Source organism: Macaca mulatta, chromosome 19 (genome assembly GCF_049350105.2).
Source record: "Macaca mulatta isolate MMU2019108-1 chromosome 19, T2T-MMU8v2.0, whole genome shotgun sequence".
NCBI lineage: Eukaryota > Metazoa > Chordata > Mammalia > Primates > Cercopithecidae > Macaca > Macaca mulatta.
The window spans coordinates 21642604-21667597 of NC_133424.1; the positions used below are offsets into that span (position 1 = coordinate 21642604).

Consider the following 24994-nt stretch of genomic DNA (forward strand, 5'->3'; position numbering starts at 1 on the left):
GAAAGAAATAAAGGGTATTCAATTCAGAAAAGAGGAAGTCAAATTGTCCCTGTTTGCAGATGACATGATTGTGTATCTAGAAAATCCCATCATCTCAGCCCAAAATCTCCTTAAGCTGATAAGAAACTTCAGCAAAGTCTCAGGATATAAAATCAATGTGCAAAAATCACAAGCATTCCTATACACCAATAACAGACAAACAGAAAGTCAAATCATGAGTGAACTCCCGTTCACAATTGCTTCAAAAAGAATAAAATACCTAGGAATCCAACTTACAAAGGATGTGAAGGACCTCATCAAGGAGAACTACAAACCACTGCTCAATGAAATAAAAGAGGACACAAACAAATGGAAGAATATTCCATGTTCCTGGATAGGAAGAATCAATATTGTGAAAATGGCCATACTGCCCAAGGTAATTTATAGATTCAATGCTGTCCACATCAAGCTACCAATGACTTTCTTCACAGAATTGGAAAAAATACTTTAAAGTTCATATAGAACCAAAAAAAAGCCCGCATTGCCAAGACAATCCTAAGCAAAAAGAACAAAGCTGGAGGCATCACGCTACCTGACTTCAAACTATACTACAAGGCTACAGTAACCAAAACAGCATGGTACTGGTACCAAAACAGAGATATAGACCAATGGAACAGAACAGAGCCCTCAGAAATAATACCACACATCTACAACCATCTGATCTTTGATAAACCTGACAGAAACAAGAAATGGGGAAAGGATTCCCTATTTAATAAATGGTGCTGGGAAAACTGGCTAGCCATATGTAGAAAGCTGAAACTGGATCCCTTCCTTACACCTGGTACAAAAATTAATTCAAGATGCATTAAAGACTTAAATGTTAGACCTAAAACCATAAAAACCCTAGAATACCTAGGCAATACCATTCAGGACATAGGCATGGGCAAGGACTTCATATCTAAAACACCAAAAGCAATGGAGACAAAAGCCAAAATTGACAAATGGGATCTAATCAAATTAAATAGCTTCTGCACATCAAAAGAAACTACCATCAGAGTGAGCAGGCAACCTACAGAATGGGAGAAAATTTTTGCAATCTACCCATCTGACAATGGGCTAATATGTAGAATCTACAAAGAACTTAAACAAATTTACAAGAAAAAAACAACGCTATCAAAAGGTGGGCAAAGGATATGAAAAGACACTTCTCAAAAGAAGACATTTATGCAGCCAACAGACACATGAAAAAAATGCTCATCATCACTTGCCATTAGAGAAAAGCAAATCAAAACCACAATGAGATATCATCTCACACCAGTTAGAATAGCAATCATTAAAAAGTCAGGAAACAACAGGTGCTGGAGAGGATGTGGAGAAATAGAAACACTTTCACACTGTTGGTGGGACTCTAAACTAGTTCAACCATTGTGGAAAATAGTGTGGATTCCTCAAGGATCTAGAACTAGAAATACCATTTGACCCAGCAATCCCATTACTGGGTATATACCCAAAGGAATACAAATCATGCTGCTATAAAGACACATGCACATGTATATTTATTGAGGCACTATTCACAATAGCAAAGACTTGGAACTAACCCAAATGCCCATCAATGATAGACTGGATTAAGAAAATGTGGCACATATACACCACGGAATACTATGCAGCCATAAAAAAGGAGAGTTCAGCCGGGCGCGGTGGCTCAAGCCTGTAATCCCAGCACTTTGGGAGGCCGAGGCGGGCGGATCACAAGGTCAGGAGATCGAGACCACAGTGAAACCCCGTCTCTAGTCCTGTAGTCCCAGCTACTGTAGTCCCAGCTACTCAGGAGGCTGAGGCAGGAGAATGGCGGGAACCCGGGAGGCGGAGCTTGCAGTGAGCCAAGATCGCGCCACTGCACTCCAGCCTGGGCAACAGCGTGGGACTCCGTCTCAAAAAAAAAAAAAAAAAAAAAAAAGGAGAGTTCATGTCCTTTGTAGGGACATGGATGAAGCTGGAAACCATCATTCTGATCAAACTAGCACAAGCACAGAGAACCAAACACCACATGTTCTCACTCATAGGTGGGAATTGAATAATGAGAACACTTGGACATAGGAAGGGGAACATCACACAACGCGACCTGTCGTAGGTTGGGGGAGGGGGAAGGGATAGCATTAGGAGATATACCTAATGTAAACAACAAGTTAATGGGTGCAGCACACCAACAGGCACATGTATGCTCATGTAACAAACCTGCACATTGTGCACATGTACCCTACAACTTAATGTATAATAATAATTAAAAAAATGTTGCCCAGACTGATCTTAAACTCCTGGGTTTAAGCGATCATTTCACCTTGGCCTGGCTCCCAAAGTGTTTGAATAACAGGTGTGAGCCATCAAGCCCAGGCAAAAAAAAATTCTTGTTTTTGATACGGAATCTCGCTCTTTTGCTCAGACTAGAGTGCAGTTGTGCGATCTCGGCTCACCGCAACCTCTGCCTCCCAGGTTCAAGCGATTCTCCTGTCTCAGCCTCCCAAGTAGCTGGGACTACATGCATGTGCCACCATGCCCGGCTAATTTTTGTATTTTTAGTGGAGGTGTTTCACTATGTTGGCCAGGCTGGTCTTGAACTCTTGACCTTGTGATCAGCCTACCTCGGCCTCCCAAAGTGCTGAGATTACAGGCATGAGCCGCCATGCCCGGCCTCAAAAATATATTTTTTTAAATTTTTATTTGTTGTTTTTGAGACAAAGTTTTTCTCTTGTTGCCCAGGCTGGAGTGCAATGGCACTAACTCAGCTCACTGCAACCTTGGCCTTCCAGGTACAAATGATTCTCCTGCCTCAGCCTCCTGAGTAGCTGGGATTACTAGCATGTGCCACCAAGCCCAGATAATTTTTGTATTTTTAGTAGAGGCAGGGTTTCACCGTGTTGCCCAGGGTGGTCTTGAACACCTGACCTCAGGTGATCCACCCGACTCAGCCTCCCAAAGTGCTGGGATTGCAGGCGTGAGTCACCACACCTGGCTCTCAAAAATATTTTTTAAAGAACTGTTACAACCAAATAATGAGCTATGATTGTGCTGCTGCACTCCAGCCTGGGCACCAGAGTGAGACCTTGTCTCCAAAAACAAAACACAAAAACTTATAACAAAATGGAACTAATAAGGTTGTGTCATCTGTGTCCCCTCCCTGCCCTCCAAGCTATCACTGTTAAATATAATGGGTATTGAGAAAACTGTTAGATATCATTAAATAATTCCTCTATATCCTCCAGTTGAAAAGAAGGTGTTCTGATGTGGCTCAAGTGTTTTCTCACCCCTACCTCCAGGGTCTAAACTAGCAAATCAGATCAGGACACCTACAGAGAACCGTTGGCCATTTTCTTTTTGTTTCTTTTCTTTTCTGCTTTTTTGTTTGAGGCGGAGTTTCGCTCTTGTTGTCCAGGCTGGAGTGCAATGGCGCGATCTCCGTTCACTGCAACCTCCGCCTCCCAGGTTCAAGCAATTCTGCCTCAGCCTCCCGAGTAGCTAGGATTACAGGCATACACCACCACGCCTGGATAATTTTGTATTTTTAGGGAAATAAAAATTAAATAATTTTTAGAGAAATTAGAGAAATAAAAAAATTAGAGAAATGAAAAAACCGGAGAGACGGGTTTCTCCACGTTGAGGCTGGTCTCGAACTCCTGACCTCAGGTGATATGCCCGCCTCGGCCTCCCAAAGTGCTGGGATTACAGGCGTGAGTCACCGCGCCCGGCCTGTCCATTTTCAAATAGAAAATGAAACACACCCGTTAATTAAAGTAATCCAGTGATTTTCAAAAGGAGAAAGACTGAGATGCAGCGCAGTCAGGGCACAATTACCCCGAGAATAGCCACTTCACACTGAATGCTTGAAGAGCCTCTCTATGATGAGCAAATTTGGCCAACATAATTCATGCTTATCCAGTCTCAGCCCCCGCTGCCCGCCCCTTCCTAATGGTCATCCCACGATGTGGTCAACAGTGTGGCACAGCATGGTGAGAGAGGGGTTCCGGGATGGGATGAAGGTTTTTCCTGCATTATCAAAATGATTAAAAAGTTGTTAAAAAGATGTCCAAATTTTCTTTTTACCTTAAATAGCTACTAAGATGCATTATACAAGCAGACCCAGGTAGGAGAAAGAGTAAGTGCATTTCAAGCCTCAGTTCACTTCTTAATTAGCTGTAATTCCCTGGGCACGTGACACTGCCTACTTGAGCCTGTTTCCCTGCTCACGAAATGCCCTAATTCTAGGGAGGGTGGAGCTGGGTGGTGGGTCCTGAAGCTTTATCCAATCAGTGGCGCTGGCGCGGGAACCGCCCAATCAGGCGCGGAGTTGGAGAGGAGGGCGTGGATTCCGGCCTTCGGCGGGGTCTTTGTCTCTAGCTCCTGCCAGAGCTTGGGTATCGTCTCTGCTGTCCTGCGTCCTGCACCTCGGGAGCCCCAGGTGACTTTGTTACAGCCGGTGGGTGTGCGGGGTTACGCATCCCGAGATGGGAGAGCGGCCTGTGAAACCGGCTGAACCGGCCACCCCACAGTCCCCTCCTGGGTCGCCGACCTGAGTCAGCGCTGGCACACCTCCGCCCCAGGCCACTCTGGCCGCAAGATGGCTGCTGGACCCGCAGCTAGGACCCCCGCGTCCCGCCAGTTTCTGCGCGGCGCCAGTCTGGTGCTCTCTGGATAGCTCTGCACCCGCAGTCCTGAGTATTTCCCAGGTTGTTCAGGGATAACAGGCGAGTCATCAGGGCAGAATCCCCACTCAGTGTGTGCGTGGGAGGGGCTGCTGCCTATGGGGTCTTAAATCTTTTCTGATTATTATTATTTTTTTGTGAGACGGAGTCTCGCTTTTGTCGCCAGGCTGTAGTGCAGCGGCATGATCTTGGCTCACTGCAAGCTCCGCCTCCCGGGCTCAAGCGATTCTCGAGCCTCAGCCTCCCCAATGTCTGGGATTACAGGCACCCGCCACCATGCCCGGCTAATTTTTTGTATTTTTAATAGAGGCGGGGTTTCACTATGTTGGCCAGGCTGGTCTTGAACTCCTGACCTCAGATGGTCCGCCCGCCTCGGCTTCCCAAAGTGCTGGGATTGAAGGCATGAGCTACCGCGCCCGGCCGTAAAGAAATTTTTCCACCGTCCTTTTCATATTTATTAAATTTTCTCATTAGAGCCTATTATTGATTGTAATGCATTTTTCTGTGAAATTTTGCTGCCATTCATTGAATGCCAATGATTCAGAATGCCTGCGCTGCAAGAGTACACACAGCTAAAAACTGTAGATATCTAAATAATTGTTTTTGATAGTATATCTATGTTGTATTCAGCATATTATGCGTTAAAATCTCTCTTGGCCGGGCGCGGTGGCTCACGACTGTAATCCCAGCACTTTGGGTGGCCAAGGCGGATGGATCACCTGAGGTCAGGAGATCAGTCTGGCCAACATAGTGAAACTCCGTCTCTACTAAAAGAAAAATACAAAAATTAGCCAGGCTTGGTGGTGGGTGCCGGTAATCCCAGCTACTCGGGAGGCTGAGGCAGGAGAATCGCTTGAACTCGGTAGTCTGAGGTTGCAGTGAGCCAAGATCACGCCACTGCACTCCAGCATGGGTTACAACAGCCAGACTCCGTCTCAAAAAAAAAATAAAATAAAATCTGTCTTATTTTTATTTGTACATTAGTGTTTCTTTTTGAGGGGGTATTTTTTTTTAGATCAGTTAATTGTATTTTTGCTTTCAAATCTTGATATTATGAATTGAATGATAATTTTCAACTACAATTTTAAACAATGTGAGCTTAATTTATATATGAATTAGCCATATGTCATCTATAGAAATATCTATGTGTTTTTCATCTATGTTGCGACTACTTCGTTTATGACATACTCTTTTCATGGTTTTCGATGATTATTCTATTCTGTCTAGGTGAGTAGTCAGGAAAATAATCTTAAATTCACAATCTACTTATATTTTGAATCTGTATAATTATGTAGGAAGAACACTCTTTATTTGAAGGTAATGTTTGAAAAATGTTGTAATGTCTCTTAGGTAGTCTTTAATTTTTTTTTTTTTTTTTTTTGAGACCAAATATTTCTGTCGCCCAGGCTGGATTGCAGTGGTGCAATCTTGGCGAGACTCCATCTCAAAAGAAAAGAAAAAAAAAAATTAAAGACCTTCTGCACAGCAAAATAAACTATCGACAGAGTAAACAGGCAACATACAGTATGGGAGAAAATTTTTGCAACCTATGCATCTGTCGAAGGTCTAATGTCTAGCATCTATAAGAACTTAAACAAATTTACTATAGAAAAACAACAACTCCGGCTGTGCGCGGTGGCTCATGCCTGTAACTCTAGCACTTTGGAGGTTGAGGCGATTGGATCACTTGAGGTCAGGAGTTTAAGACCAGCCTGGCCAACATGGCGAAACCCTGTCCTACTAAAAGTACAAAAATTAGCCGGCCGTGGTGGCACATACCTGTAATCCCAGCTACTGGGGAAGCTGAGGCAGGAGAATCGCTTGAACCCAGGAGGCGGAGGTTACAGTGAGCCAAGATTGGGCCACTGCAGTCCAGCCTGCGTGCGAAAGAGCAAGACTCCATCTCAAAAAAAAAAAAAAAAAAAAAAACAAAAAAAAAAAAACCAAAGAGAAAAACAACAACTCCATAAAAAAGTGGATGAAATAGGGCCGGGCTCAGTGGCTCACGCTGTAATTCCAGCACTTTGGGAGGCCAAGGCGGGTAGATCACTTGAGGTCAGGAGTTCAAGATCAGCCTAGCCAACATGGTAAAACCCCCATCTCTATCAAAAATACAAAATATCGCCGGTCACAGTGGCTCACGCCTGTAATCGCAGCACTTTGGGAGGCCAAGGCAGGCGGACCACCTGAGGTTGGGAGTTCGAGACCAGGCTGACCAACATGGATAAACCCTGTCTCTACTAAAAATACAATTAGTTGGGCATGGTGGTGCATGTCTGTAATCCCAGCTACTAAGGAGGCTGAGGCAGGAAAATCGCTTGAACCCGGGAGGCAGAGGTTGCGGTGAGCCAAGAGTGCACTATTGCACTCCAGCCTGGGCCACAAGAGTGAAACTCCATCTCAAAAAAAGATAATAATTTTATATATATAGATATATATGTATGTATGTATGCTGGGCATGGTAGTGGATACTTGTAATCCCCACTACTAGGGAGGCTGAGGCAAGAGAATTGCTTGAACCCAGGAGGTGGAGGTTGCAGTGAGCTGGAATCCAGCCTGGGTGACAGAGCAAGGCTGCCTCTCTCAAAAAAAAAAAAAAAAAAAAAAGTGGGGGAAGGACATGAACAGACGTGTATCAACAATCACATGAAAATAAGCTCAACATCACTGATTATTAAATAAATGCAAATCAAAACCACAATGAGACACCATTTCATGCCTGTCAGAAATGCTATTTTTAATAAGTTAAAGAAATAACAGATGCTGGCGAGGTTGTGGAGAAAAAGAAATGCTTATGTACTGTTGGTGGGAGTGTAAATTAGCCATTGTTGAAGACAGTGTGTTGATTTTTTTTTTTTCTTGAGATGGAGTTTTACTCTTGTTGTCCAAGCTGGAGTGCAATGGCACGATCTCAGCTCACTACAACCTCCACCTCCCGGGTTTAAGCGATTCTCCTGCCTCAGCCCCCCGAGTAGCTGGTATTACAGGCATGTGCCACCACACCTGGCTAATTTTTGTATTTTTAGTAGAGACGGGGTTTCGCCACATTGGCCAGGCTGGTTTCAAATTCCTGACCTCAGGTGATCCACCCACCTCGGCCTCCCAAAGTGCTGGGATTACAGGCGTGAACCGCCATGCCCGGGCTAATGTGATGAGCCATCCTATTACTGGGTATATACCCACAGGAATATAAATTATTCTATTATAAATACACATGCACATGTATGTTCACTGCAGCACCATCCACCACAGCAAACACATGGACTCAACCTAAATTTCCATCAATGATAGACTGGACAAAGAAAAATGTGGTACATATATACCATGAAATACTATGGAGTCATAAGAAAAATGAGATAATGCCCTTAGCAGAGATCTGGATGGAGCTGGAGGCCATTATCCTTAGCAAACTAACACAGGAACAGAAAACCAAATACTGCATGTTCTCACTTATGAGTGAGAGGTAAAAAATGAGAACACACAGACACAGGGAGGGGAATGACACATTGGGGTCTGTCAAAAAGTGGAAGGTGGGAAGAGAAAGAGGATCAGGAAAAATAACTAATGGGTACTAAACTTAATACCTGGGTTATTAAATAATCTATACAACCCCCATGACACAAGTTTACCTATGTAACAAACCTGCACTTGTACCCTAGAACTTAAAAGTTTTTAAAAAGACCTATTTGTACTTTTTAAAGAGGAATCTGCCAGTAATTTCAAAGATGGTTTTGTTTATAAAACATAATCTTCCACTTGTCCAGTAGATGCTATTGATTGATTGATTGATTGATTGATTGGAGACAAACGCTGTCTCCCAGGCTGGAGTGCAATGGTACAATCTTGGCTCACTGCAACCTTTGCCTCCCAGGTTCTAGCGATTCTCCTGCCTCAGCCTCCTGAGTAGCTGGGATTACAGGCATATGCTGCCACACCTGGCTAATTTTTTATTGTTATTAGAGACGAGATTTCACCATGTTGGCCAGGCTGGTCTTGACCTGACCTCAGGTGATCCGCCTCCCTCAGCCTCTCAAAGTGCTGGGATTATGGGCTTGAGCCACCATGCACAGTCAGAAGCTCTTTAACTTAATTAGATCCCGTTCATTAATTTTTGCTTTTGTTGCAATTGCTTTGGCATCTTTGCCATGAAGTCTTTGCCTGTGCCTATGTCCTGAATGGTATTGCCTAGGTTGTCTTTCAGAGTTTTTATAGTTTGGGTTTACATTTAAGTCTTTAATCCATCTTGAGTTATTTTTTGTGTATGGTGTAAGGAAGGGGTCCAGGTTCAATTTCCTGCATATGACTAGGTGGTTCTCCCAGCACAATTTATTGCGAATTCTTTTCCCATTGCTTCTTTTGTCAGCTTTGTCAAAGGTCAGATGGTTGTAGGTGTGCAGCTTGACTTCTGGCCTTCTATTCTGTTCCACTGATCTATGTTTCTGTTCTTGTACTAGTACCATGCTGTTTTGGTTGCTGTAGCCCTGTAGTATAGCTGGAAGTTGAGTAGCATGATACCTCCAGCTTTGTTATTTTTGCTTAGGATTGCCTTGGCTATTTAGGCTCTTTTTTTGGTTTCATATAAATTTTAAAATAATTCTTTTAAATTCTATGAGAATGTCAGTGGTTGTTTATTGGGAATAGCATTGAATATATAAATTGCTTTGGGCAGTATGGACATTTTAATGATATTGATTCTTTCTATTCCTGAGCATGGAATGTGTTTTAATTTGTTTGTGTCATTTCTGATTTCTTTGAGCAGTGGTTTGTAGTTCTCCTTGAGATCTTTTACCTCCCTAGTTAGCTGTATTCATAGATATTTTATTCTTTTTTGTGACAATTGTGAATGTGAGTTCATTCATGATTTAGCTCTCAGCTTGACTGTTGTTTGTGTGTAGGAATACTAGTAATTTTTGCACATTGATTTTGCATTCTGAGACTTTGCCAAAGTTTATCAGCTTAAGGAGCTTTTAAGCGGAGACTATGGGGTTTTCTAGATATAGGATCGTGTAATCTGCAAACAGGGATAATTTGATTTCCTTTCTTCGTATTTGGATGCCCTTTCTTTCTTTCTCTTGCCTGATTACCCAGACCAGAACTTCCAGTACTATGTTGAATAGGAATGATGAGAGATGATATCCTTGTCTCATTCTGGTTTTTAAGGAGAATGCTTCCGGCTTTCGCCCATTCAGTATTATGTTGGCTGTGGGTATGTCATAGATGACTTTTATTATTTTGAGGTGTTTTTTTTTTTTCAATACCCAGTTTATTGAGAGTTTTTAACATGAATAGACATTGAATTTTAATGAAAGTCTTTTCTGCATCTATTGAAATAATCATGTGTTTTTTGCCCCTAGTTCTGTTTCTGTAATGAATCGCATTTATTAATTTGGATATGTTGAACCAAACTTGCATCCTTGAGATGAAGCCTACCTGACCATGGTGGATAAGTTTTTTGATTTGTTGCTGAATTTGCTTTGCTAATATTTTGTTGAAGATTTTTGCATCAATGTTCATCAAAGATGTTGACACGAAGCTTTCTTTTTCAGGTTTTCATGTCAAGATGGTCTATGAATTTAGGGAGAGTCCCTTCTCCTCAATTTTTTGGAATAGTTTCAGTAGGAACAGTACCAGCTCTTTGTATATCTGGGAGAATTCAGCTGTGAGCCCATCTGGTCCTGGACTTTTATTGATTGGTAGGCTATTTATTACTGCCTCAATTTCAGAATTCATTATTGTTCTGTTCAGGGATTCAGTTTCTTCCTTGTTCAGTCTCGATTGGGTGTATGCCTCCAGAAATGTTTCCATTTCTTCCAGATTTTCTAGTTTATGTGCATCGAGTTGTTCATAATATTCTCTGATGGTTGTCTTCTCTGAGGTCAGTGGTAATATCCCCCTTATTGTTTCTGATTGTGTTTATTTGGATCTTCTCTCTTTTCTTCTTTATTAGTCTAGCTAGTGGTCTTTTTAGTTATTTTTTCCAAAAAACCAGCTCCTGGATTTGTTGGTCTTCTGAATGTGTTTTCACATCACTGTCTTATTCAGTGCAGCTCTGATTTTGGTTATTTCTTGTTTTCTTCTAGCTTTGGGATTTGTTTGCTCTTGGTTCTCTAGTTCTTTTATTTATTTATTTATTTACTTATTTTATTTATTTATTTTGAGACGGAGTCTCGCTCTGTCACCTAGGCTGGAGTGCAGTGGTGCGATCTCAGCTCACTGCAACCTCCACCTCCCGGGTTCAAGCGATTCTCCTGCCTCAGCCTCCCAAGTAGCTGGGATGGACTACAGGCATGTGCCACCACGCCTGGCTAATTTTTTGTATTTTTAGTAGAGACAGGATTTCACCATGTTAGCTAGGTTTGTCTCGCTCTCCTGACCTGGTGATCTGCCCACCTCGGCCTCCCAAAGTGCTAGGATTACAGGCGTGAGCCACCGTGCCCAGCCTTGTTCTCTAGTTCTTTTAGCTGTGATGTTAACTTGAGATCTTCCTAACTTTTTGATGTGAGGCTTTAGTGCCAGAATGTAGTGAGATCAGATATATTAAGTAAGGCCAGGCATGGTGGCTGATTCCTGTAATCCCTACACTTTTGGAGGCCAACACGGGAGAATCACTTGAGCCCAGGAGTTTGAGACCAGACGGGGAAACGTGTGGAAAACTCGTCTGTACTGAAAATACAAAAATTAGCCGGGTGTGCTGGCACACACCTGTGATTTCAGCTACTTGGGAGGCTGAGGTGGGAGGATCATCTAAGTCTGGGGAGGTTGAGGCTGCAGTAAGCCATGATGGTACCACTGCACTCCAGCCTGGGTGACAGAGTGAGACCCCGTCAAAAACAAACAAGGAAGCAACAGATATTTTATGCCCTTCTCTGGGTAGGAAGCAAAATGAACAGAAGTCAGCATTTTAAAATTAAAATTTTATTTTTAAATTTTAACCTACTTATTTATGTATTTTGAGATCAGGTTATGAAACTGGCTAATGTTTGTATTTTGGGTTGAGATGAGGTTTTACCATGTTGCCCAGGATGGTCTCGAACTCGTGGGATGAAGCAATCCACCTGCCTTGGCCTCCTAAAGTACTGGGATTACAGGCGTGATTCACTGCCAGGCCGCAATTTTTTTTTTTTTAATCGCTTGTCTTTCTGAGAGTTTTGTGGCAGAGAGTTTGGTTTGTTTAAATTCATTCTAAATAGACATTTAGGATGTCAGCTTCTGGCCTCATGGACTCTGAGGTTACCAGTCCCCTGGTCTATCACAGGACCATACACATAAGAAATTAAAAAATCGACCAGGCTTGGTGGCTCACGCCTGTAATCCCAACACTTCGGGAGACTGAGGCGGGTGGATCACCTTAGGTCAGGAGTTTGAGACCAGCCTGGCGAACATGGTGAAACCCCATCTCTATTAACGGTAAAAAATTAGCCGGGCGAGGTGGTGCGTGCCTGTAATCCCAGCTACTCAGGAGGTTGAGGTACTAGAATCGCTTGAACCCCGGAGGCGGAGATTGCAGTGAGCCAAGATTGCCCCACTGCACTCTAGCCTGGGCGACAAAGCAAGACTCCATCTCAAAAAAGAAAAGAAAAAGAATCCATCTCAAAAAGTAAATAAATAAACAAACAAACATAACATTTATGATAAGTAATTGTGTTACAAAGAAATAGTTATGTACCCTAATCCAAGGTCTCACAGAGAAAAGGATGCCTGTGCACAGACTGGGTCAACTGTGTCTTCTCTACTGTCCCCACCTCAAAGTTGCTTTCTCCCTTGTTGCCTAGAAAATCGCCGCCCTGACTGGGTATGATTGTTCTTCGATCAGTATATGCATATAGATGTATTTTTTCATTCTTCCCTGGCTGATTATTGCGTGGGCGGTCGCTTGGCGCCTCCTAGCGGCCGGCTAGCAGTACAGGTCTTCTCCAGAGGCCGCTTGGGCTGACGGCACTGCCTGTGGCCCACAGGGGCGGCCGCCTTTCTAGAGTTCTCTTGTCCTCTGGAGCTCCAGCGGCAGCTGCCGAGGGAAGGACAGTCCCCGCTGTGAGGTGGGCAGAGCTCGGGAGTCCTGCAGCCTTCAGCTGAACAGTCCCGATGGTGCCAGAGCTCTGGCGCGTCCCTTGTGAGTCATAGCTCAGGCGTGCAGGGCTGTGGAGGGGAGGCTGTTACCGCGCTCCCGGCAGGAGCCGAGTGTGGCGCTGCCCGGGCTGGTCCCCAGCTCACCGCAGCTGCAGAGGCCCGACCCTCGGGACCCACCAGGCATGATGCAGGGGGCCGGAGACACTCCCCAGGCCCGGGCGCGGGCCTGCGTGGGTCCTGGCCGTCTGAGGCTCCGGCCGATTTTTTTCCCAAGTCCCATGGAGAGTCAGGGACGGTCCTGTGCCATCTTCTGAGGGCCGGGAAAGCTCTCCGCCCGTGGGCTTTCTGAGCGCCGAAGGGGCCACATGCTGTTCCGAGGGTGCCGCAGGTTCAGGGGGCGCCCCTGCGTGGTCTCCACCCCCTCTAGTTTCCTCCTCTTCCCACCCTGCAGGTGGCTCATCACCCTGGCTGGAACGGGGCTGTGGAAGAGTCGTGGGCTGAGGCGCTAGCGTCAGAGGGTGTGGCCCGACAACCCCCGTCTCGGGGTGGCTGTGTGGTCTGCGGGTGGTGGTCCAGGTCCTAGGCCTTTCCTACTCCGCGGCGGGGAGGAGGGGCCGGTCGCCCCCGCCCCCCGCCCCGCCTCGAGCCCCCCAGTCTTTCTTCCTCCCGAGTGCACCAGCAGACAGTGTGGGAGAGCGCTGGGAAGGAAGGTTGGTGGAGTTAGACTCCAGACGGATGGCTTCAGGCCCCGCGCGCCACATTCGGCCACATTTGGTGTGTAGTGTGGACCCGGTGGGCCTCTGCTCTCGCCACCGGCTGGCTTCTCTGTCCAGCCGCGGGGTCAACCAGATGTCAGCCCGAAAGTTAGGACTTGGCCACCAACTTGAAATGTTTAAGATGAACTAGATAGCTCTCGCCCGCGGCAGTACCGCTTAGGTCCAGCAGAGGGTGCGATTACGGCTCACGCGGCCTTCCACCTGCTCGGGCTCACCCCTGTCATCCTCCTCCCCCTCCCCCTCCCCCTCCCCCTCCCCCTCCCCCTCCCCCTCCCCCTCCCCCTCCCTCTCTCTGTCTCCCTCTCCCTCTCCCCTCCCTTTTGGATGGATTTTTTGCTCTTGTTGCCCAGGCTGGAGGGCAATGGTGCAATCTCGGCTCACTGCAACCTCCGCCTCCCTTGTTCAAGTGATTCTCCTGCCTCAGCCTCCCGAATAGCTGGGATTACAAGCGAGCACCACCATGCCCGGCTAATTTTGTATTTGTAGTAGAGACAAGGTTTCTCCATGTTGGTCAGGCTGGTCTCAAACTCCCGACCTCAGGTGATCCGCCCACCTCGGCCTCCCAAAGTGCTGGGATTACAGCTGCCAGCCACCATGCCTGGCCCCATCCTCCCATTTCTGCCTCCAGAGTAGCTGAGGCTCTGGGGATCTTTCTGTTTTTGGTTTTTTTTTCCCTAGCCCCACTTTGAGTTTGTTTCCACAGTACATTGAGTTACTATTGTTTTGTTTTGTTTTCTCTCCCTTATGTGCCTTCCTGCACACTGAAGTTGCTGTTTTAAATTTCTTTCTACTTTCGTGTGTGTGTGTGTGCGCGTGTGTGTATGTGTACATATATATATATTTTTAAATGAGGTCTTCTCAGTCACCCAGGCTGAAGTGCAGGTGTGTGATCACAGCTCACTGCAGCCTGGACCTCCTTGGTCTCAGGGGATCCTCCCATCTCAGCTCCCTGGGTAGCTGGTACTACAGTCACACACCACCACGGTGGCTCTTTGTTTTGCATTTTTTGCTTTTTATTTTTATAGAGATGAGGTTCTGCCATGTTTCTCAGATTGGTCTCGAACTCCTGTGCTCAAACAATCCACCAGTCTTGACCTCCCAAAGTGCTGGGATTACAGGCATGAGCCATCCTGCCTGACTGGCTGGCTATCTATCTATCTATCTATCATCTATCTCTGTGTGTCCGGCTCTGTCTGTCTATTTGGCTGGCTCTTATCTATCTATCTATCTATCTATCTATCTATCTATCATCTTTTTTTTTTTTTTTTTTTTGAGACAGAGTCTCACACTGTCACCCAGGCTGGAGTGCAGTGGCATGATCTCAGCTTATTGTGACCTCTGCCTCCTAGGTGCCCAGCTCCTGGAGTAGCTGGGACTACAGGAGCGCACCACCACACCCAGCTAATTTTTGTGTTTTTAGTAGAGACGGGATTTCACGATGTTGGCCAGGATGGACTCAATCTCTTGACCTCGTGATCTGCCTGCCTCAGCCTCCCAAAGTACTGGGATTACAGGCATGAGCCACTGGCACCCAGCCTCTATCATCTTTTTAGTAGAGATGTGATCTTGTTATGTTGTCCATGCTCTGGATATATATTTCTTTTTTAACTTTAATTATTATTTTTTAATAGAGACGTTGTCTCACCATGTTGTCCCTGGATAGTCTTGAACTCCTGGGTTCCAGGTATCCTCCGTGGCCTCCCAAAGTGCTGAGATTACAGGTGTGAGCCAGCATGCACGGTCTGGTCATGTTTTTGATGTGTTGATTCTTTCCAGTGCGGATGCATAATCTCATGTCTGAACATTCCTGCTAGTGTGATTATGTTATATGACTTAGCCCAGCACCAGAGTGATTTGGTGCTCCTGCCTTGGCCCAGCCCATGGAAGGGATTGTGACATATAACTGGACCCAGTACCGAGGTGATGTGACTATTCTACTGCCTTGTCACTGCCCACAGGGGACATTGTGGCATCACTGCATCTTGTACCCAGGTGGTGTGAATCTTGTCTCCTGCCTTGGCTCTTCCACAGGGGACATTGTGTCATATCGCTGGGCCCCACACATAGGTTATGTGACCCTCCTGCCTGTGCCCTGCCTGTGTGGGCCACTGTGACTTTTGTGGGGTCCAACACCCAGGTGATGTAAGTCTACTGCCGAGGTCCTGCCTACAGAAGATATTGTGGCATATTCCTGCACCCATCACTCAGGTAATGCAGCTCTCTTCTCCTGCCTGGCCCCTGCTAATAGAAGGGATTGTGATGTATTACTGGCTCAGCACCTAGCTCACATGACTCTCCCCCTCTTTCTTTCTAGGTTCTGCCCACAGAGGATATTGTGACATGTCACTGGGCCTAATACTACAGTGACATACTCTTCTGCCTTGACACTGCCCTTAGAAGGCATGGTGGTGTATTGCTGGGCCCAGAACCAATGTGGTGTGAGTCTCCTGCCTGGACCCTGCCTACAAGGTGCATTGTGACATATCTCTGGGCCCTTTATTTTATGTGACTCTCCTCTCTTACCTGGATGTTGCCCAAAAAGAGATTGTGACATAAATCTGGGCCCAGCACAGAAGTGACGTGACTCTCCTCTCCTGCCTGTTCCTTGCCCACTGAAGAGTGAATGACTTATTGCTGAGTTTAGCACACAGGTGATGGGGATTCTTCTGCCTGCTCACAGAAGTCATTGTGACATATGTCTGGGCCTATCACTAAGATTATGTGACTCTCTTCTTCGTGGAACCTGTCTACAGTGGGGAGTGTCACATGTTGCTTGGCCCAGGACCTACATGATGCGACTCTCTTCTTATGCCTAGGCCCTGCCCACTGGAGTGATTTTGACATGTAGCTGGACCCAGCCCCAAGGTTATATGACTCCACACTTCTTCCTGAGCCCTACCCACAGGGGCTTTGTGTCATATCTCCAAGGCCTTCAGTGACGTGATGTGACTCTTTTGTTTGGACTCTGTTCTCAGGATATTGTGACATTGCTGAGCCCAGCATCTAGGTGATGCGACTCTTCTGTACTGTTTGGTCTCTACCCAAAAAGGGATTGTGACATATCACTGTGTCAAGAACCTAGATGAGGTGACTCTCCTCTCCAGCCTGAGACTTCCATACAGTGTGTATTGAGACATATCACTGGGTCCAATACCTAGATAATGCAACTCTCCTTCATGGGCCTTGCCCATAGGCGTATTACGAGCTATGTTTCTATTAATCACCTAGGTGATGTGACACTCCTCTTCTGCGTGGGCCCTGCCAAAAAAGTATTGTTACATATAGCCGGGCCCAGCCCCCAGGTCATGTGATTCTTCTTCTTTTTTTTTTTTCCTGAGCCCTACCCACAGAGAAAATTTTGACATATTTTTGGGCCCATCATTTATGTGATGTGACTCTTGCATGGACCCTCCCTGCAAGGGGTAGGGTGACATATTGCTGAACTCAGTACGTAGGTGATGTGACCCTCCTTTATGGACTGGGCTTTGCCCAAGCAGGGATTGTGATGTATTGCTGGGCCCCCCACCTCGCTGTTGTGATTCTGCTCTTCCTCCTAAGCCCTGCATACATTGTGTATTGTGACGTATACCTGGATTCAGCACCCAGGTGACACAACTTTATGTCATGAGAACTGCCCATAGAAGCAATATGACATATTTCTTTTTCTTTTTCTTTCTTTTTTTTTTTTTTTTTTTTTTTTTTTGAGACAGAGTTCGCTCTTGTTGCCCAGGCTGGAGTGCAATGGCGTGATCTCGGCTCACTGCAACCTCCTGGGTTCAAGCGATTCTCCTGCCTCAGCCTTCCGAGTAGCTGGGATTACAGCCATGTGCCACCATGGCCGGCTAATTTTGTATTTTTATTTAGTAGAGATGGGATTTCTCCATGTTCTTCAGGCTGATCTCAACCTCCCGGCCTCAGGTGATTCATCTGCCTTGGCTTCCGAAAGTGCTGGGATTACAGGTATGAGCCACTGTGCCTGGCCGACATATCTCTTTTTCATCACCTAGATGATGTGACTGTTTTATTTTCCATGTCCCTGGCATATTTTGGGTATAGTGACATATCATCGAGTTCACACCCATTAGATGGGATGATCTAGGATATTTAACTCCCCTCTTCTGTCTGCACCCTGACCACTAGGAGGATTGTGACGAATCACTGGTCTCAGCAATCAGGGGATTTGTTTTTTTTGCCTGGTCCTCGCCCACAGAGAACATTGTAACATATCCCTGGTCTCAGCACTCAGGTGATGTGACTCTTCTGACTGTATTCTGCTTTCAGGAGGGGATTGTAGCATATTCCTAATTGAGCACCAAGGTGATGTGACACTGCTGCCTGGTCCCTGCCCTCAGAGAAGATTGTGACATATCACTGCCCCAAAACCCAGGTGATGTGAGTCTACTGGTCCATCCCTATTCACTGCTGGGATTGTGATGCCTATCTTGGCCCAGCTTACAGGTGCAATGATCACTTTCTTTTTTTCAGACGGAGTTTCGCTCTTGTTGCCCAGGCTGGAGTGCAATGGCACGATCTTGGCTCACCGCAACTTCCACCTCCTGGGTTCAAGCGATTCTCCTGTCTCAGCCTCCTGAGTAGCTGGGATTACAGGCATGCACCACCACGCCCGGCTAATTTTGTATTTTTAGTAGAAACAGGGTTTCTTCATGTTGGGCAGGCTGGTCTTGAACTCCTGACCTCAGGTGATCCACCCGCCTCGGCCTCCCAAAATGCAGGGATTATAGGCGTGAGTCACCACGCCTGGCCTCTATGATCACTTTCATACCTTGAAACAACCAATAGCAGATACACTGTCTCTCACAGCCAGAGTTAGGAAAATGAGTAATATCTTGGGTCTCCTCTTTGTATGAAAGTCACAGAGAATCACCACTCTCTCACACACTGTATAAAGTTGTCAAAAGGCACAGCGGATGTCCTAACAGAACTCAGCACACAGGTGAGGTTGTGACACTCATATGTATGACCTGCCGACAGTAAATATTTCATCCTTCCACATAAACACAGCTCACAATCGAGGTTCTGAATGTCACACCCAGAGGCAGTCAAATGTTGGAAAATGGAATCTCATATGTGAATTCGGTCCATGCAAGATTCGGCACACCTGTGAGTCTGTGACTCCACTAAGGGGACACAGTTTGCAGGAAGGATTGAGGTTCTCATACATGGATCCAGACCATCATTGAGATTGCGACTCATTTACTTAGACTCAACATACAGGAAGTGTTAGATCTCATACCTAGAACTAGAAAATGTGTGGAACTATTAATCTCATGCTTTGACCTTCATGCAGGTGTGATTGTGACATACACCTCTGCCCAGCACCTCAGTGATTTGACTCTTCTGCCTGGGTCCAGCGTACAGATGGGATTGTGCCGTATTGCTGGACCCAGCACTTAGGTGATGTGAGTCTGTTCTCTTGCCTTAGTGCTTTTCACAGAGGGCGTTGAGACATCACTGGGCCTAGTGCCCAGGTGATGTGACTTTCCTCTACTTCCTGGGCTTTTCCCAAGAAGCTGCAATATATTGCTGCGACCAGAACCTAGGTAATGTGACTCTTCTCTCCTGCCTGGTTCCTCTTGCACATACTGTGACATGTGGCTGGTCCTGACACCTTGGCGATGTGAATCTCCTGTGTGGGCCCTGCCCACAGAGGTATTACAACATATATTTTCACTCATCATCTAGGTGATATAATTCTCCTCTTCTGCCTGGCCCTGCCAAAAAGTGGAAGATTATGGCAAATCACTGAACCCAGCACCTAGGTGATGTGACTCTCTTGTTTGGCCTGGGCCTCTCATGTTTTGGGTATTGTAAAATATCACTAGGCCCACCGCTGATGGGATTGCTTGCTCCTACCTTGACTCTGCCCATAGGTACCTTGTGACATATATCTGCATCCATGACCTAGAAGATGTGACATTTATTTTTTGCCTGCACCCTGCCCTGCACAGGAATGATTGTGACATATCCTTGAAACGAGACACCAGGTGATATGGCTCTTCTGCTTCTGTCTTGCCCACAGGGAGCATTGTAACATAGTGCTGAGCTCAGCACCCAGGTGATGTGACTGTTCCTTGTGCTGTGCTTTCAGGACAGAATTGTATCCCTGGCTGAGCACCCAGGTGAGGTGACACTCCTGCTTGGCTTCCTTCCTCAGAGAAGACTGTGAGATCCTTGGCTGAAATCCAGGTGATGTGAATCCCCTGCTAGCTCCCTTCCTATAAGTACAGTTGAGACAGGCTGTGGTCAGCTTACAAGTGTGATGATGACTCTCATGCCTCAAGTCAGCTGTTAGAAGAAATACTGGCCAGGCACAGTGGGGACTATAATCCCATCACTTTCGGAGGCTGAGGCGGGCGGATCACCTGGGGTCAGGAGTTTGAGACCAGCCTGACCAACATGGAGAAACACCGTCTCTACTAAAAATACAAAAAAAATTAGCCAGGTGTAGTGGCGCATGCCTGTAATTCCAGCTACTCGGGAGGCTGAGGCAGGAGAATCGCTTGAACTCGGGAGGCGGAGGTTGAGGTGAGTGGAGATCACACCATTGCACTCCAGCCTGGGCAACAAGAGCGAAACTCTTATCTCAAAAAAAAAAGAGGAAGAAATACTGTCTTTCATAGCTGAGAAAAATGAGTGACATCCTGGGTCTTCTCTGTATGAAGGTTGTAAAAGATTGCCACACCCTCACATGTGGTATAATGCCCTCAAGTGTTAGAGTGTGTCATCACAGGGCACAGCACACAGGCGAGATTGTTTCTCACACGCACACCTCACCAACCATTAGTATTATCACCCTCACACATGGAAAGAGCATGCTGCTGAGGTCTTGAATCTCACATGCAAACAGTCCACAGTTGGAATTGTGTCTGTCATATGTGAGCATCCAGCCACAGTTGGGATGGTGACACATTTCTAAACTCAAATCACAGGCAGATGAGGACTCTACTATTTGGACCCAGCCAATTGGAGGAATGTTGACTCTCACACCTGGGCTTAGGGCCACAGGTATGGTCATGGGTGCATATAAACATGAAGGGGTCAGTGAATTGTGACCCGCATTCATACTACATAAAGCCCTTAGGTAGTATAGAGAGTGTATTAACAAGGCCCAGCACACAGGGGAGATTGCGACAGTTGTATGCACACGCACCCAACAGTATATACATCATCATTTCCCCACATGAACACAGCCCACTTTTGGGGTTCTGAATCTCACAACTATAGGCAGTCAAAGACTGGAAACTTGACTCTCGTGTGGATTCCGTCCACAGGTGGGTTGGTGACATTCAGAGCAAGATTCAGCACACCTCTGAGGCTGTGACTTGACTGTTAAACGTAGCGTGCAGGAGGAGTTGAGGCTCTCTTGCACAAATTCAGTCCACCGTTGAGATTGTAACCCCTGTTCTTAGACACAACATATAGGAGGTTAACACCGGGACATGTGTGGGATTGTTAATGTCATCCCTGGACCTTCCTGCAGATTTAATTGTGACATTTTTCACTTTTTTTTTTTTTTTTTTGAGACGGAGTTTCACTCATCACCCAGACTGGAGTGCAATGGCACAATCTTAGCTCACTGCAACCTCCCCCTTCCGGGTTCAAGCGATTCTTCTGCCTCAGCCTCCCAAGTAGCAGGGATTACAGGCTTGCACCACCACGCAAGGCTAATTTTGTATTTTTAGTAAAGACAGGATTTCTCCATGTTGATCAGGCTGGTCTGGAACTCCTGACCTCAGGTGATCCTCCCACCTCTGCCTCCCGAAGTGCTGTGATTATAGGCGTGAGCCACTGCGCCTGGCCCAATTGTGACATTTTTCTATGCCGGGCACCTGAGTGATCTGACTGTCTTGCCTAGGACCAGCCCACAGGGGGGATAGTGATATATTGCTGAACCCAGAACTGAGGGGCTGTGACTCTCTTCTTCTGTGTTGGTGCTGCTCCCAGAGGACATTGTGACATCTCACTGGACCTTGCACTTAGTTGATGTGAGTCTCCTCTCCTGCCTTGGCACTGCCAACGGGGGCATGGTGACATATCTCTGGGCCTACATCCAGGTTCTATGACTCTCATGCCTGTGCCCTCACCACATTGTGACATATTGCTGGGTCCAACACCCTGGTAATGTAACTCTACTGCGTAGGTTCTGCCAACACGGAACGTTGTGGATATTTTTTTCCACCCATTACCCAGGTGATGTGACTCTCTTCTTTTGCCTCATTCTGCTCACAGGAGGAATTGTGACGTATCACTTGGCCCAGTACCAAGCAAGTGTGACTCTTCTATTCATCATAAGTTCTGCTTTCAAGGGAGATTGGGACATATTGTGGGGCTCAACACCGATGTGACATTACTGTTTTGCCTTGGCCCAGACCTTAAAGGCACTGTGACATATTGCTCGGCCCACCAACAAGGTGACGAGAGGTTCTGTGTGGACACTGACAACAGAGCATTGTGACATATCTTTGGGAGTGTCAACTATTTGATGTGACTTTTTTTTTTTTTTTTTGAGACGGAGTCTCGCTGTGTCACCCAGGCTGGAGTGCGGTGGCATGATCTCGACTCACTGCAAGCTCCGCCTCCCGGGTTCACGCCATTCTCCTGCCTCAGCCTCCCGAGTAGCTGGGACTACAGGCGCCCGCCACCACACCTGGCTAATTTTTTGTATTTTTAGTAGAGATGGGGTTTCACCGTGTTAACCAGGATGGTCTCATCACCCGACCTTGTGATCCACCCATCTCGGCCTCCCAAAGTGCTGGGATTACAGGCGTGAGCCACCGCGCCTGGCTGACTCTCCTTTTATACCAAGGCTTTACTCATAGGGGAGATCGTGATGTATCTTTTGGCCCAGAAATCAGGTGATGTGTTTCTCCTGCCTGAGCTTTGCTCACAGGGAGCATTGTGACATATCACTGGGCCCAGCAACCAGGTGATGGGACTCTACTGCCTGCCCCCCGCTTTCAGGAGGAAATTGTAACATATCTCTGACCAAGCACCCAGGTGATAACTCTTCTGCCTGGGCCCTATTCTCAGGGAAGATTGTGACATAGCCCTGGCCCAGCACCCAGATGATGCAGACGATGTAATACTCCTGCTCACTCTCTATCCACAGGTAAGACTATGACATATGATCATGCCCAGCTAATTTTTGCCTTTTAATAGAGATGGGGTTTCACCGTGTTGGCCAGGCTGGTCTCGAACTCAGGTGATCTGCCCACTTTGGCCTCCCAAAGTGCTCAGATTATAGGCGTGAGCCATGGTCCCCTGGCCTAGGGAATGTAACTTTCTTTTGCTGCCTGTTCTCTACTCACAGGGGTAATTGTGACATATTGCTGGTCCCAGCTCCTAGCTGATGTGACTCTTCTTTTTTCTAGGTTCTGCGCACAAAGGAGATTGTGACATACTGCTGTGCCTAACACTAAGGTGATGTGACTTCTCTTCTTTTGGCTATGTCCTTAGAAGGCATTGAGATACACTGCTGAACCAGCACCAAGATGCTGTGAGTCCTCTGCCTGAACCCTGACCACAGGGAGCATTGTGACATATTTCTTGACCCACTGCAATCTCTCCTATGGACAAAGCTCAGGTAAATGCCCTATTTTACCTACGTAATGTGACATTCCTCTTCTGCCTGAGCCAAGCACACCAGTGATGTAATTATTCTGCCTGTTTCCTGCACACAGGAGTCACTGTGCTATATGTTTGGGTCCATCAGCTAGATGATATGAATCTCCTCTTCCAGAGTTTGTCCTCAGTGAGAATTGTGATACATCGCTTGAAGTAGCTCATATGTGATGTGGCTGTTCTCTCATGCCTGGTCCCTTCCCACTGGGGTGATTGGAACATAAAGCTGAGCCCCACACCTACGTAATGTGACTTTCTCGTTTATAATCCCTACCCACAGGGGGCATTGTGACATATCTAGGCCTCTCACCTAGGTAATATGACATTTTTGCCTAGGCCTTCCCCTCAAGGGGTATTGTGAAATATTACTGGACCAAGAACTTAGGTGATGTGGCTCTCTCTACTGCTTGGGGTGTGCTTAAGAAGAAATTGTAGGCCGGGCTTGGTGGCTCATGCCTGTAATCCCAGCACTTTGGGAGGCTGAGGCAGGTGGATCACCTGAGGTCGGGAGTTCGAGACCAGCCTCAACATGGCGAAACCCCGTCTCTACTAAAAAGTACAAAATTAGCCCGGTGTGGTGGTACATGCCTGTAATCCCAGCTACTTGGGAGGCTGAGGCAGGAGAATCGCTTGAATCCGGGAGGCAGAGGTTGCAGTGAGCCGAGATTGCTCCATTGCACTCCAGCCTAGGCAACAAGAACGAAACTCTGTCTCAAAAAAAATAAAAAAAATAAGAAATTGTAATGTATCTCTGTATCCAGCACCAAGGTGATGTTACTCTCCTCTCCTGCCTGGGACTCATATACATTTTGTATTACAACATATCTCTGAATCCAACATTGAGGCAATGCGACTGTCCTGCATGGGCTCTCCCACAAAAATAACACATCTTTTTACTCATTATCTAGGTGATATGACTCTTCTGCTTGAGCCCTGCCAAAAGAAAAGATTGCCACAGATCGCTGAACCCAGCACATAGGTGATATGACTCTTTATTTGCCTGAAACCTTCTTTTTTTTTTTTTTTTGAGACAGAGTCTCGCTCTGTCGCCGGGGCTGGAGTGCAGTGGCTGGATCTCAGCTCACTACAAGCTCCGCCTCCCGGGTTCACGCCATTCTCCTGCCTCAGCCTCCCGAGTAGCTGGGACTACAGGCGCCCGCCACCTCGCCCAGCTAGTTTTTTTGTAGTTTTAGTAGAGATGGGGTTTCACCGTGTTAGCCAGGATGGTCTCGATCTTCTGACCTCGTGATCCGCCCATCTCGGCCTCCCAAAGTGCTGGGATTACAGGCTTGAGCCACCACGCCCGGCCTGAAACCTTCATATTTTAGATATAGTGACCTATCACCAGAACAGATACCTAAAGGTTAGATGGCTCCTTCCTGAGCCCTTCCCACAGGGGTCCTTGTGATGTGTTTCTGTATCCATCACCCAGGATTTGAAACCCTCTACTTCTGCCAGCATTTTGCCCACAGGAAATATTATGACATGTTGCTGGGCCCGGCAACCAGGTGATCTTACTCTTCTGCCTGTGCCCTGCTTTCAGGAGGTGATTGTAAAATTTCTGGGTCAAGCACCCAGTAACATGACTCTCCTGCCTGGTGCCTGTTCTCAGGGAAGATTGTGACCTAACTGTTTCCCAGCACACAGCTGAAGTGAATTTTTTTTTTTTTTAGATGGAGTCTCACTCTATCACTCAGGCTGCAGTGTAGTGGCATGATCTCGGCTTACTGCAACCCCTGCTTCCCAGGTTCAAGTGATTCTCCTGCCTTAGCCACCCGAATATCTGGGACTACAGGTGCCCACCATCATGCTCAGCTAATTTTTGAATTTTTA

General features: G+C 46.5%; 1 protein-coding gene and 1 long non-coding RNA gene across 2 annotated transcripts in view; both read left to right on the forward strand.

Annotated features, from left to right (window-relative positions):
- LOC693611 (uncharacterized) overlaps nucleotides 1-24994 on the forward strand; it is a 156593-nt gene that overhangs the window by 86742 nt on the left and 44857 nt on the right.
- LOC114674192 (uncharacterized) lies at nucleotides 14182-23236 on the forward strand. Its single transcript, XR_013409347.1, has 5 exons — nucleotides 14182-14938; nucleotides 18166-19524; nucleotides 19629-19726; nucleotides 21770-22649; nucleotides 22912-23236. It is a non-coding gene; the product is annotated as an uncharacterized LOC114674192 (long non-coding RNA).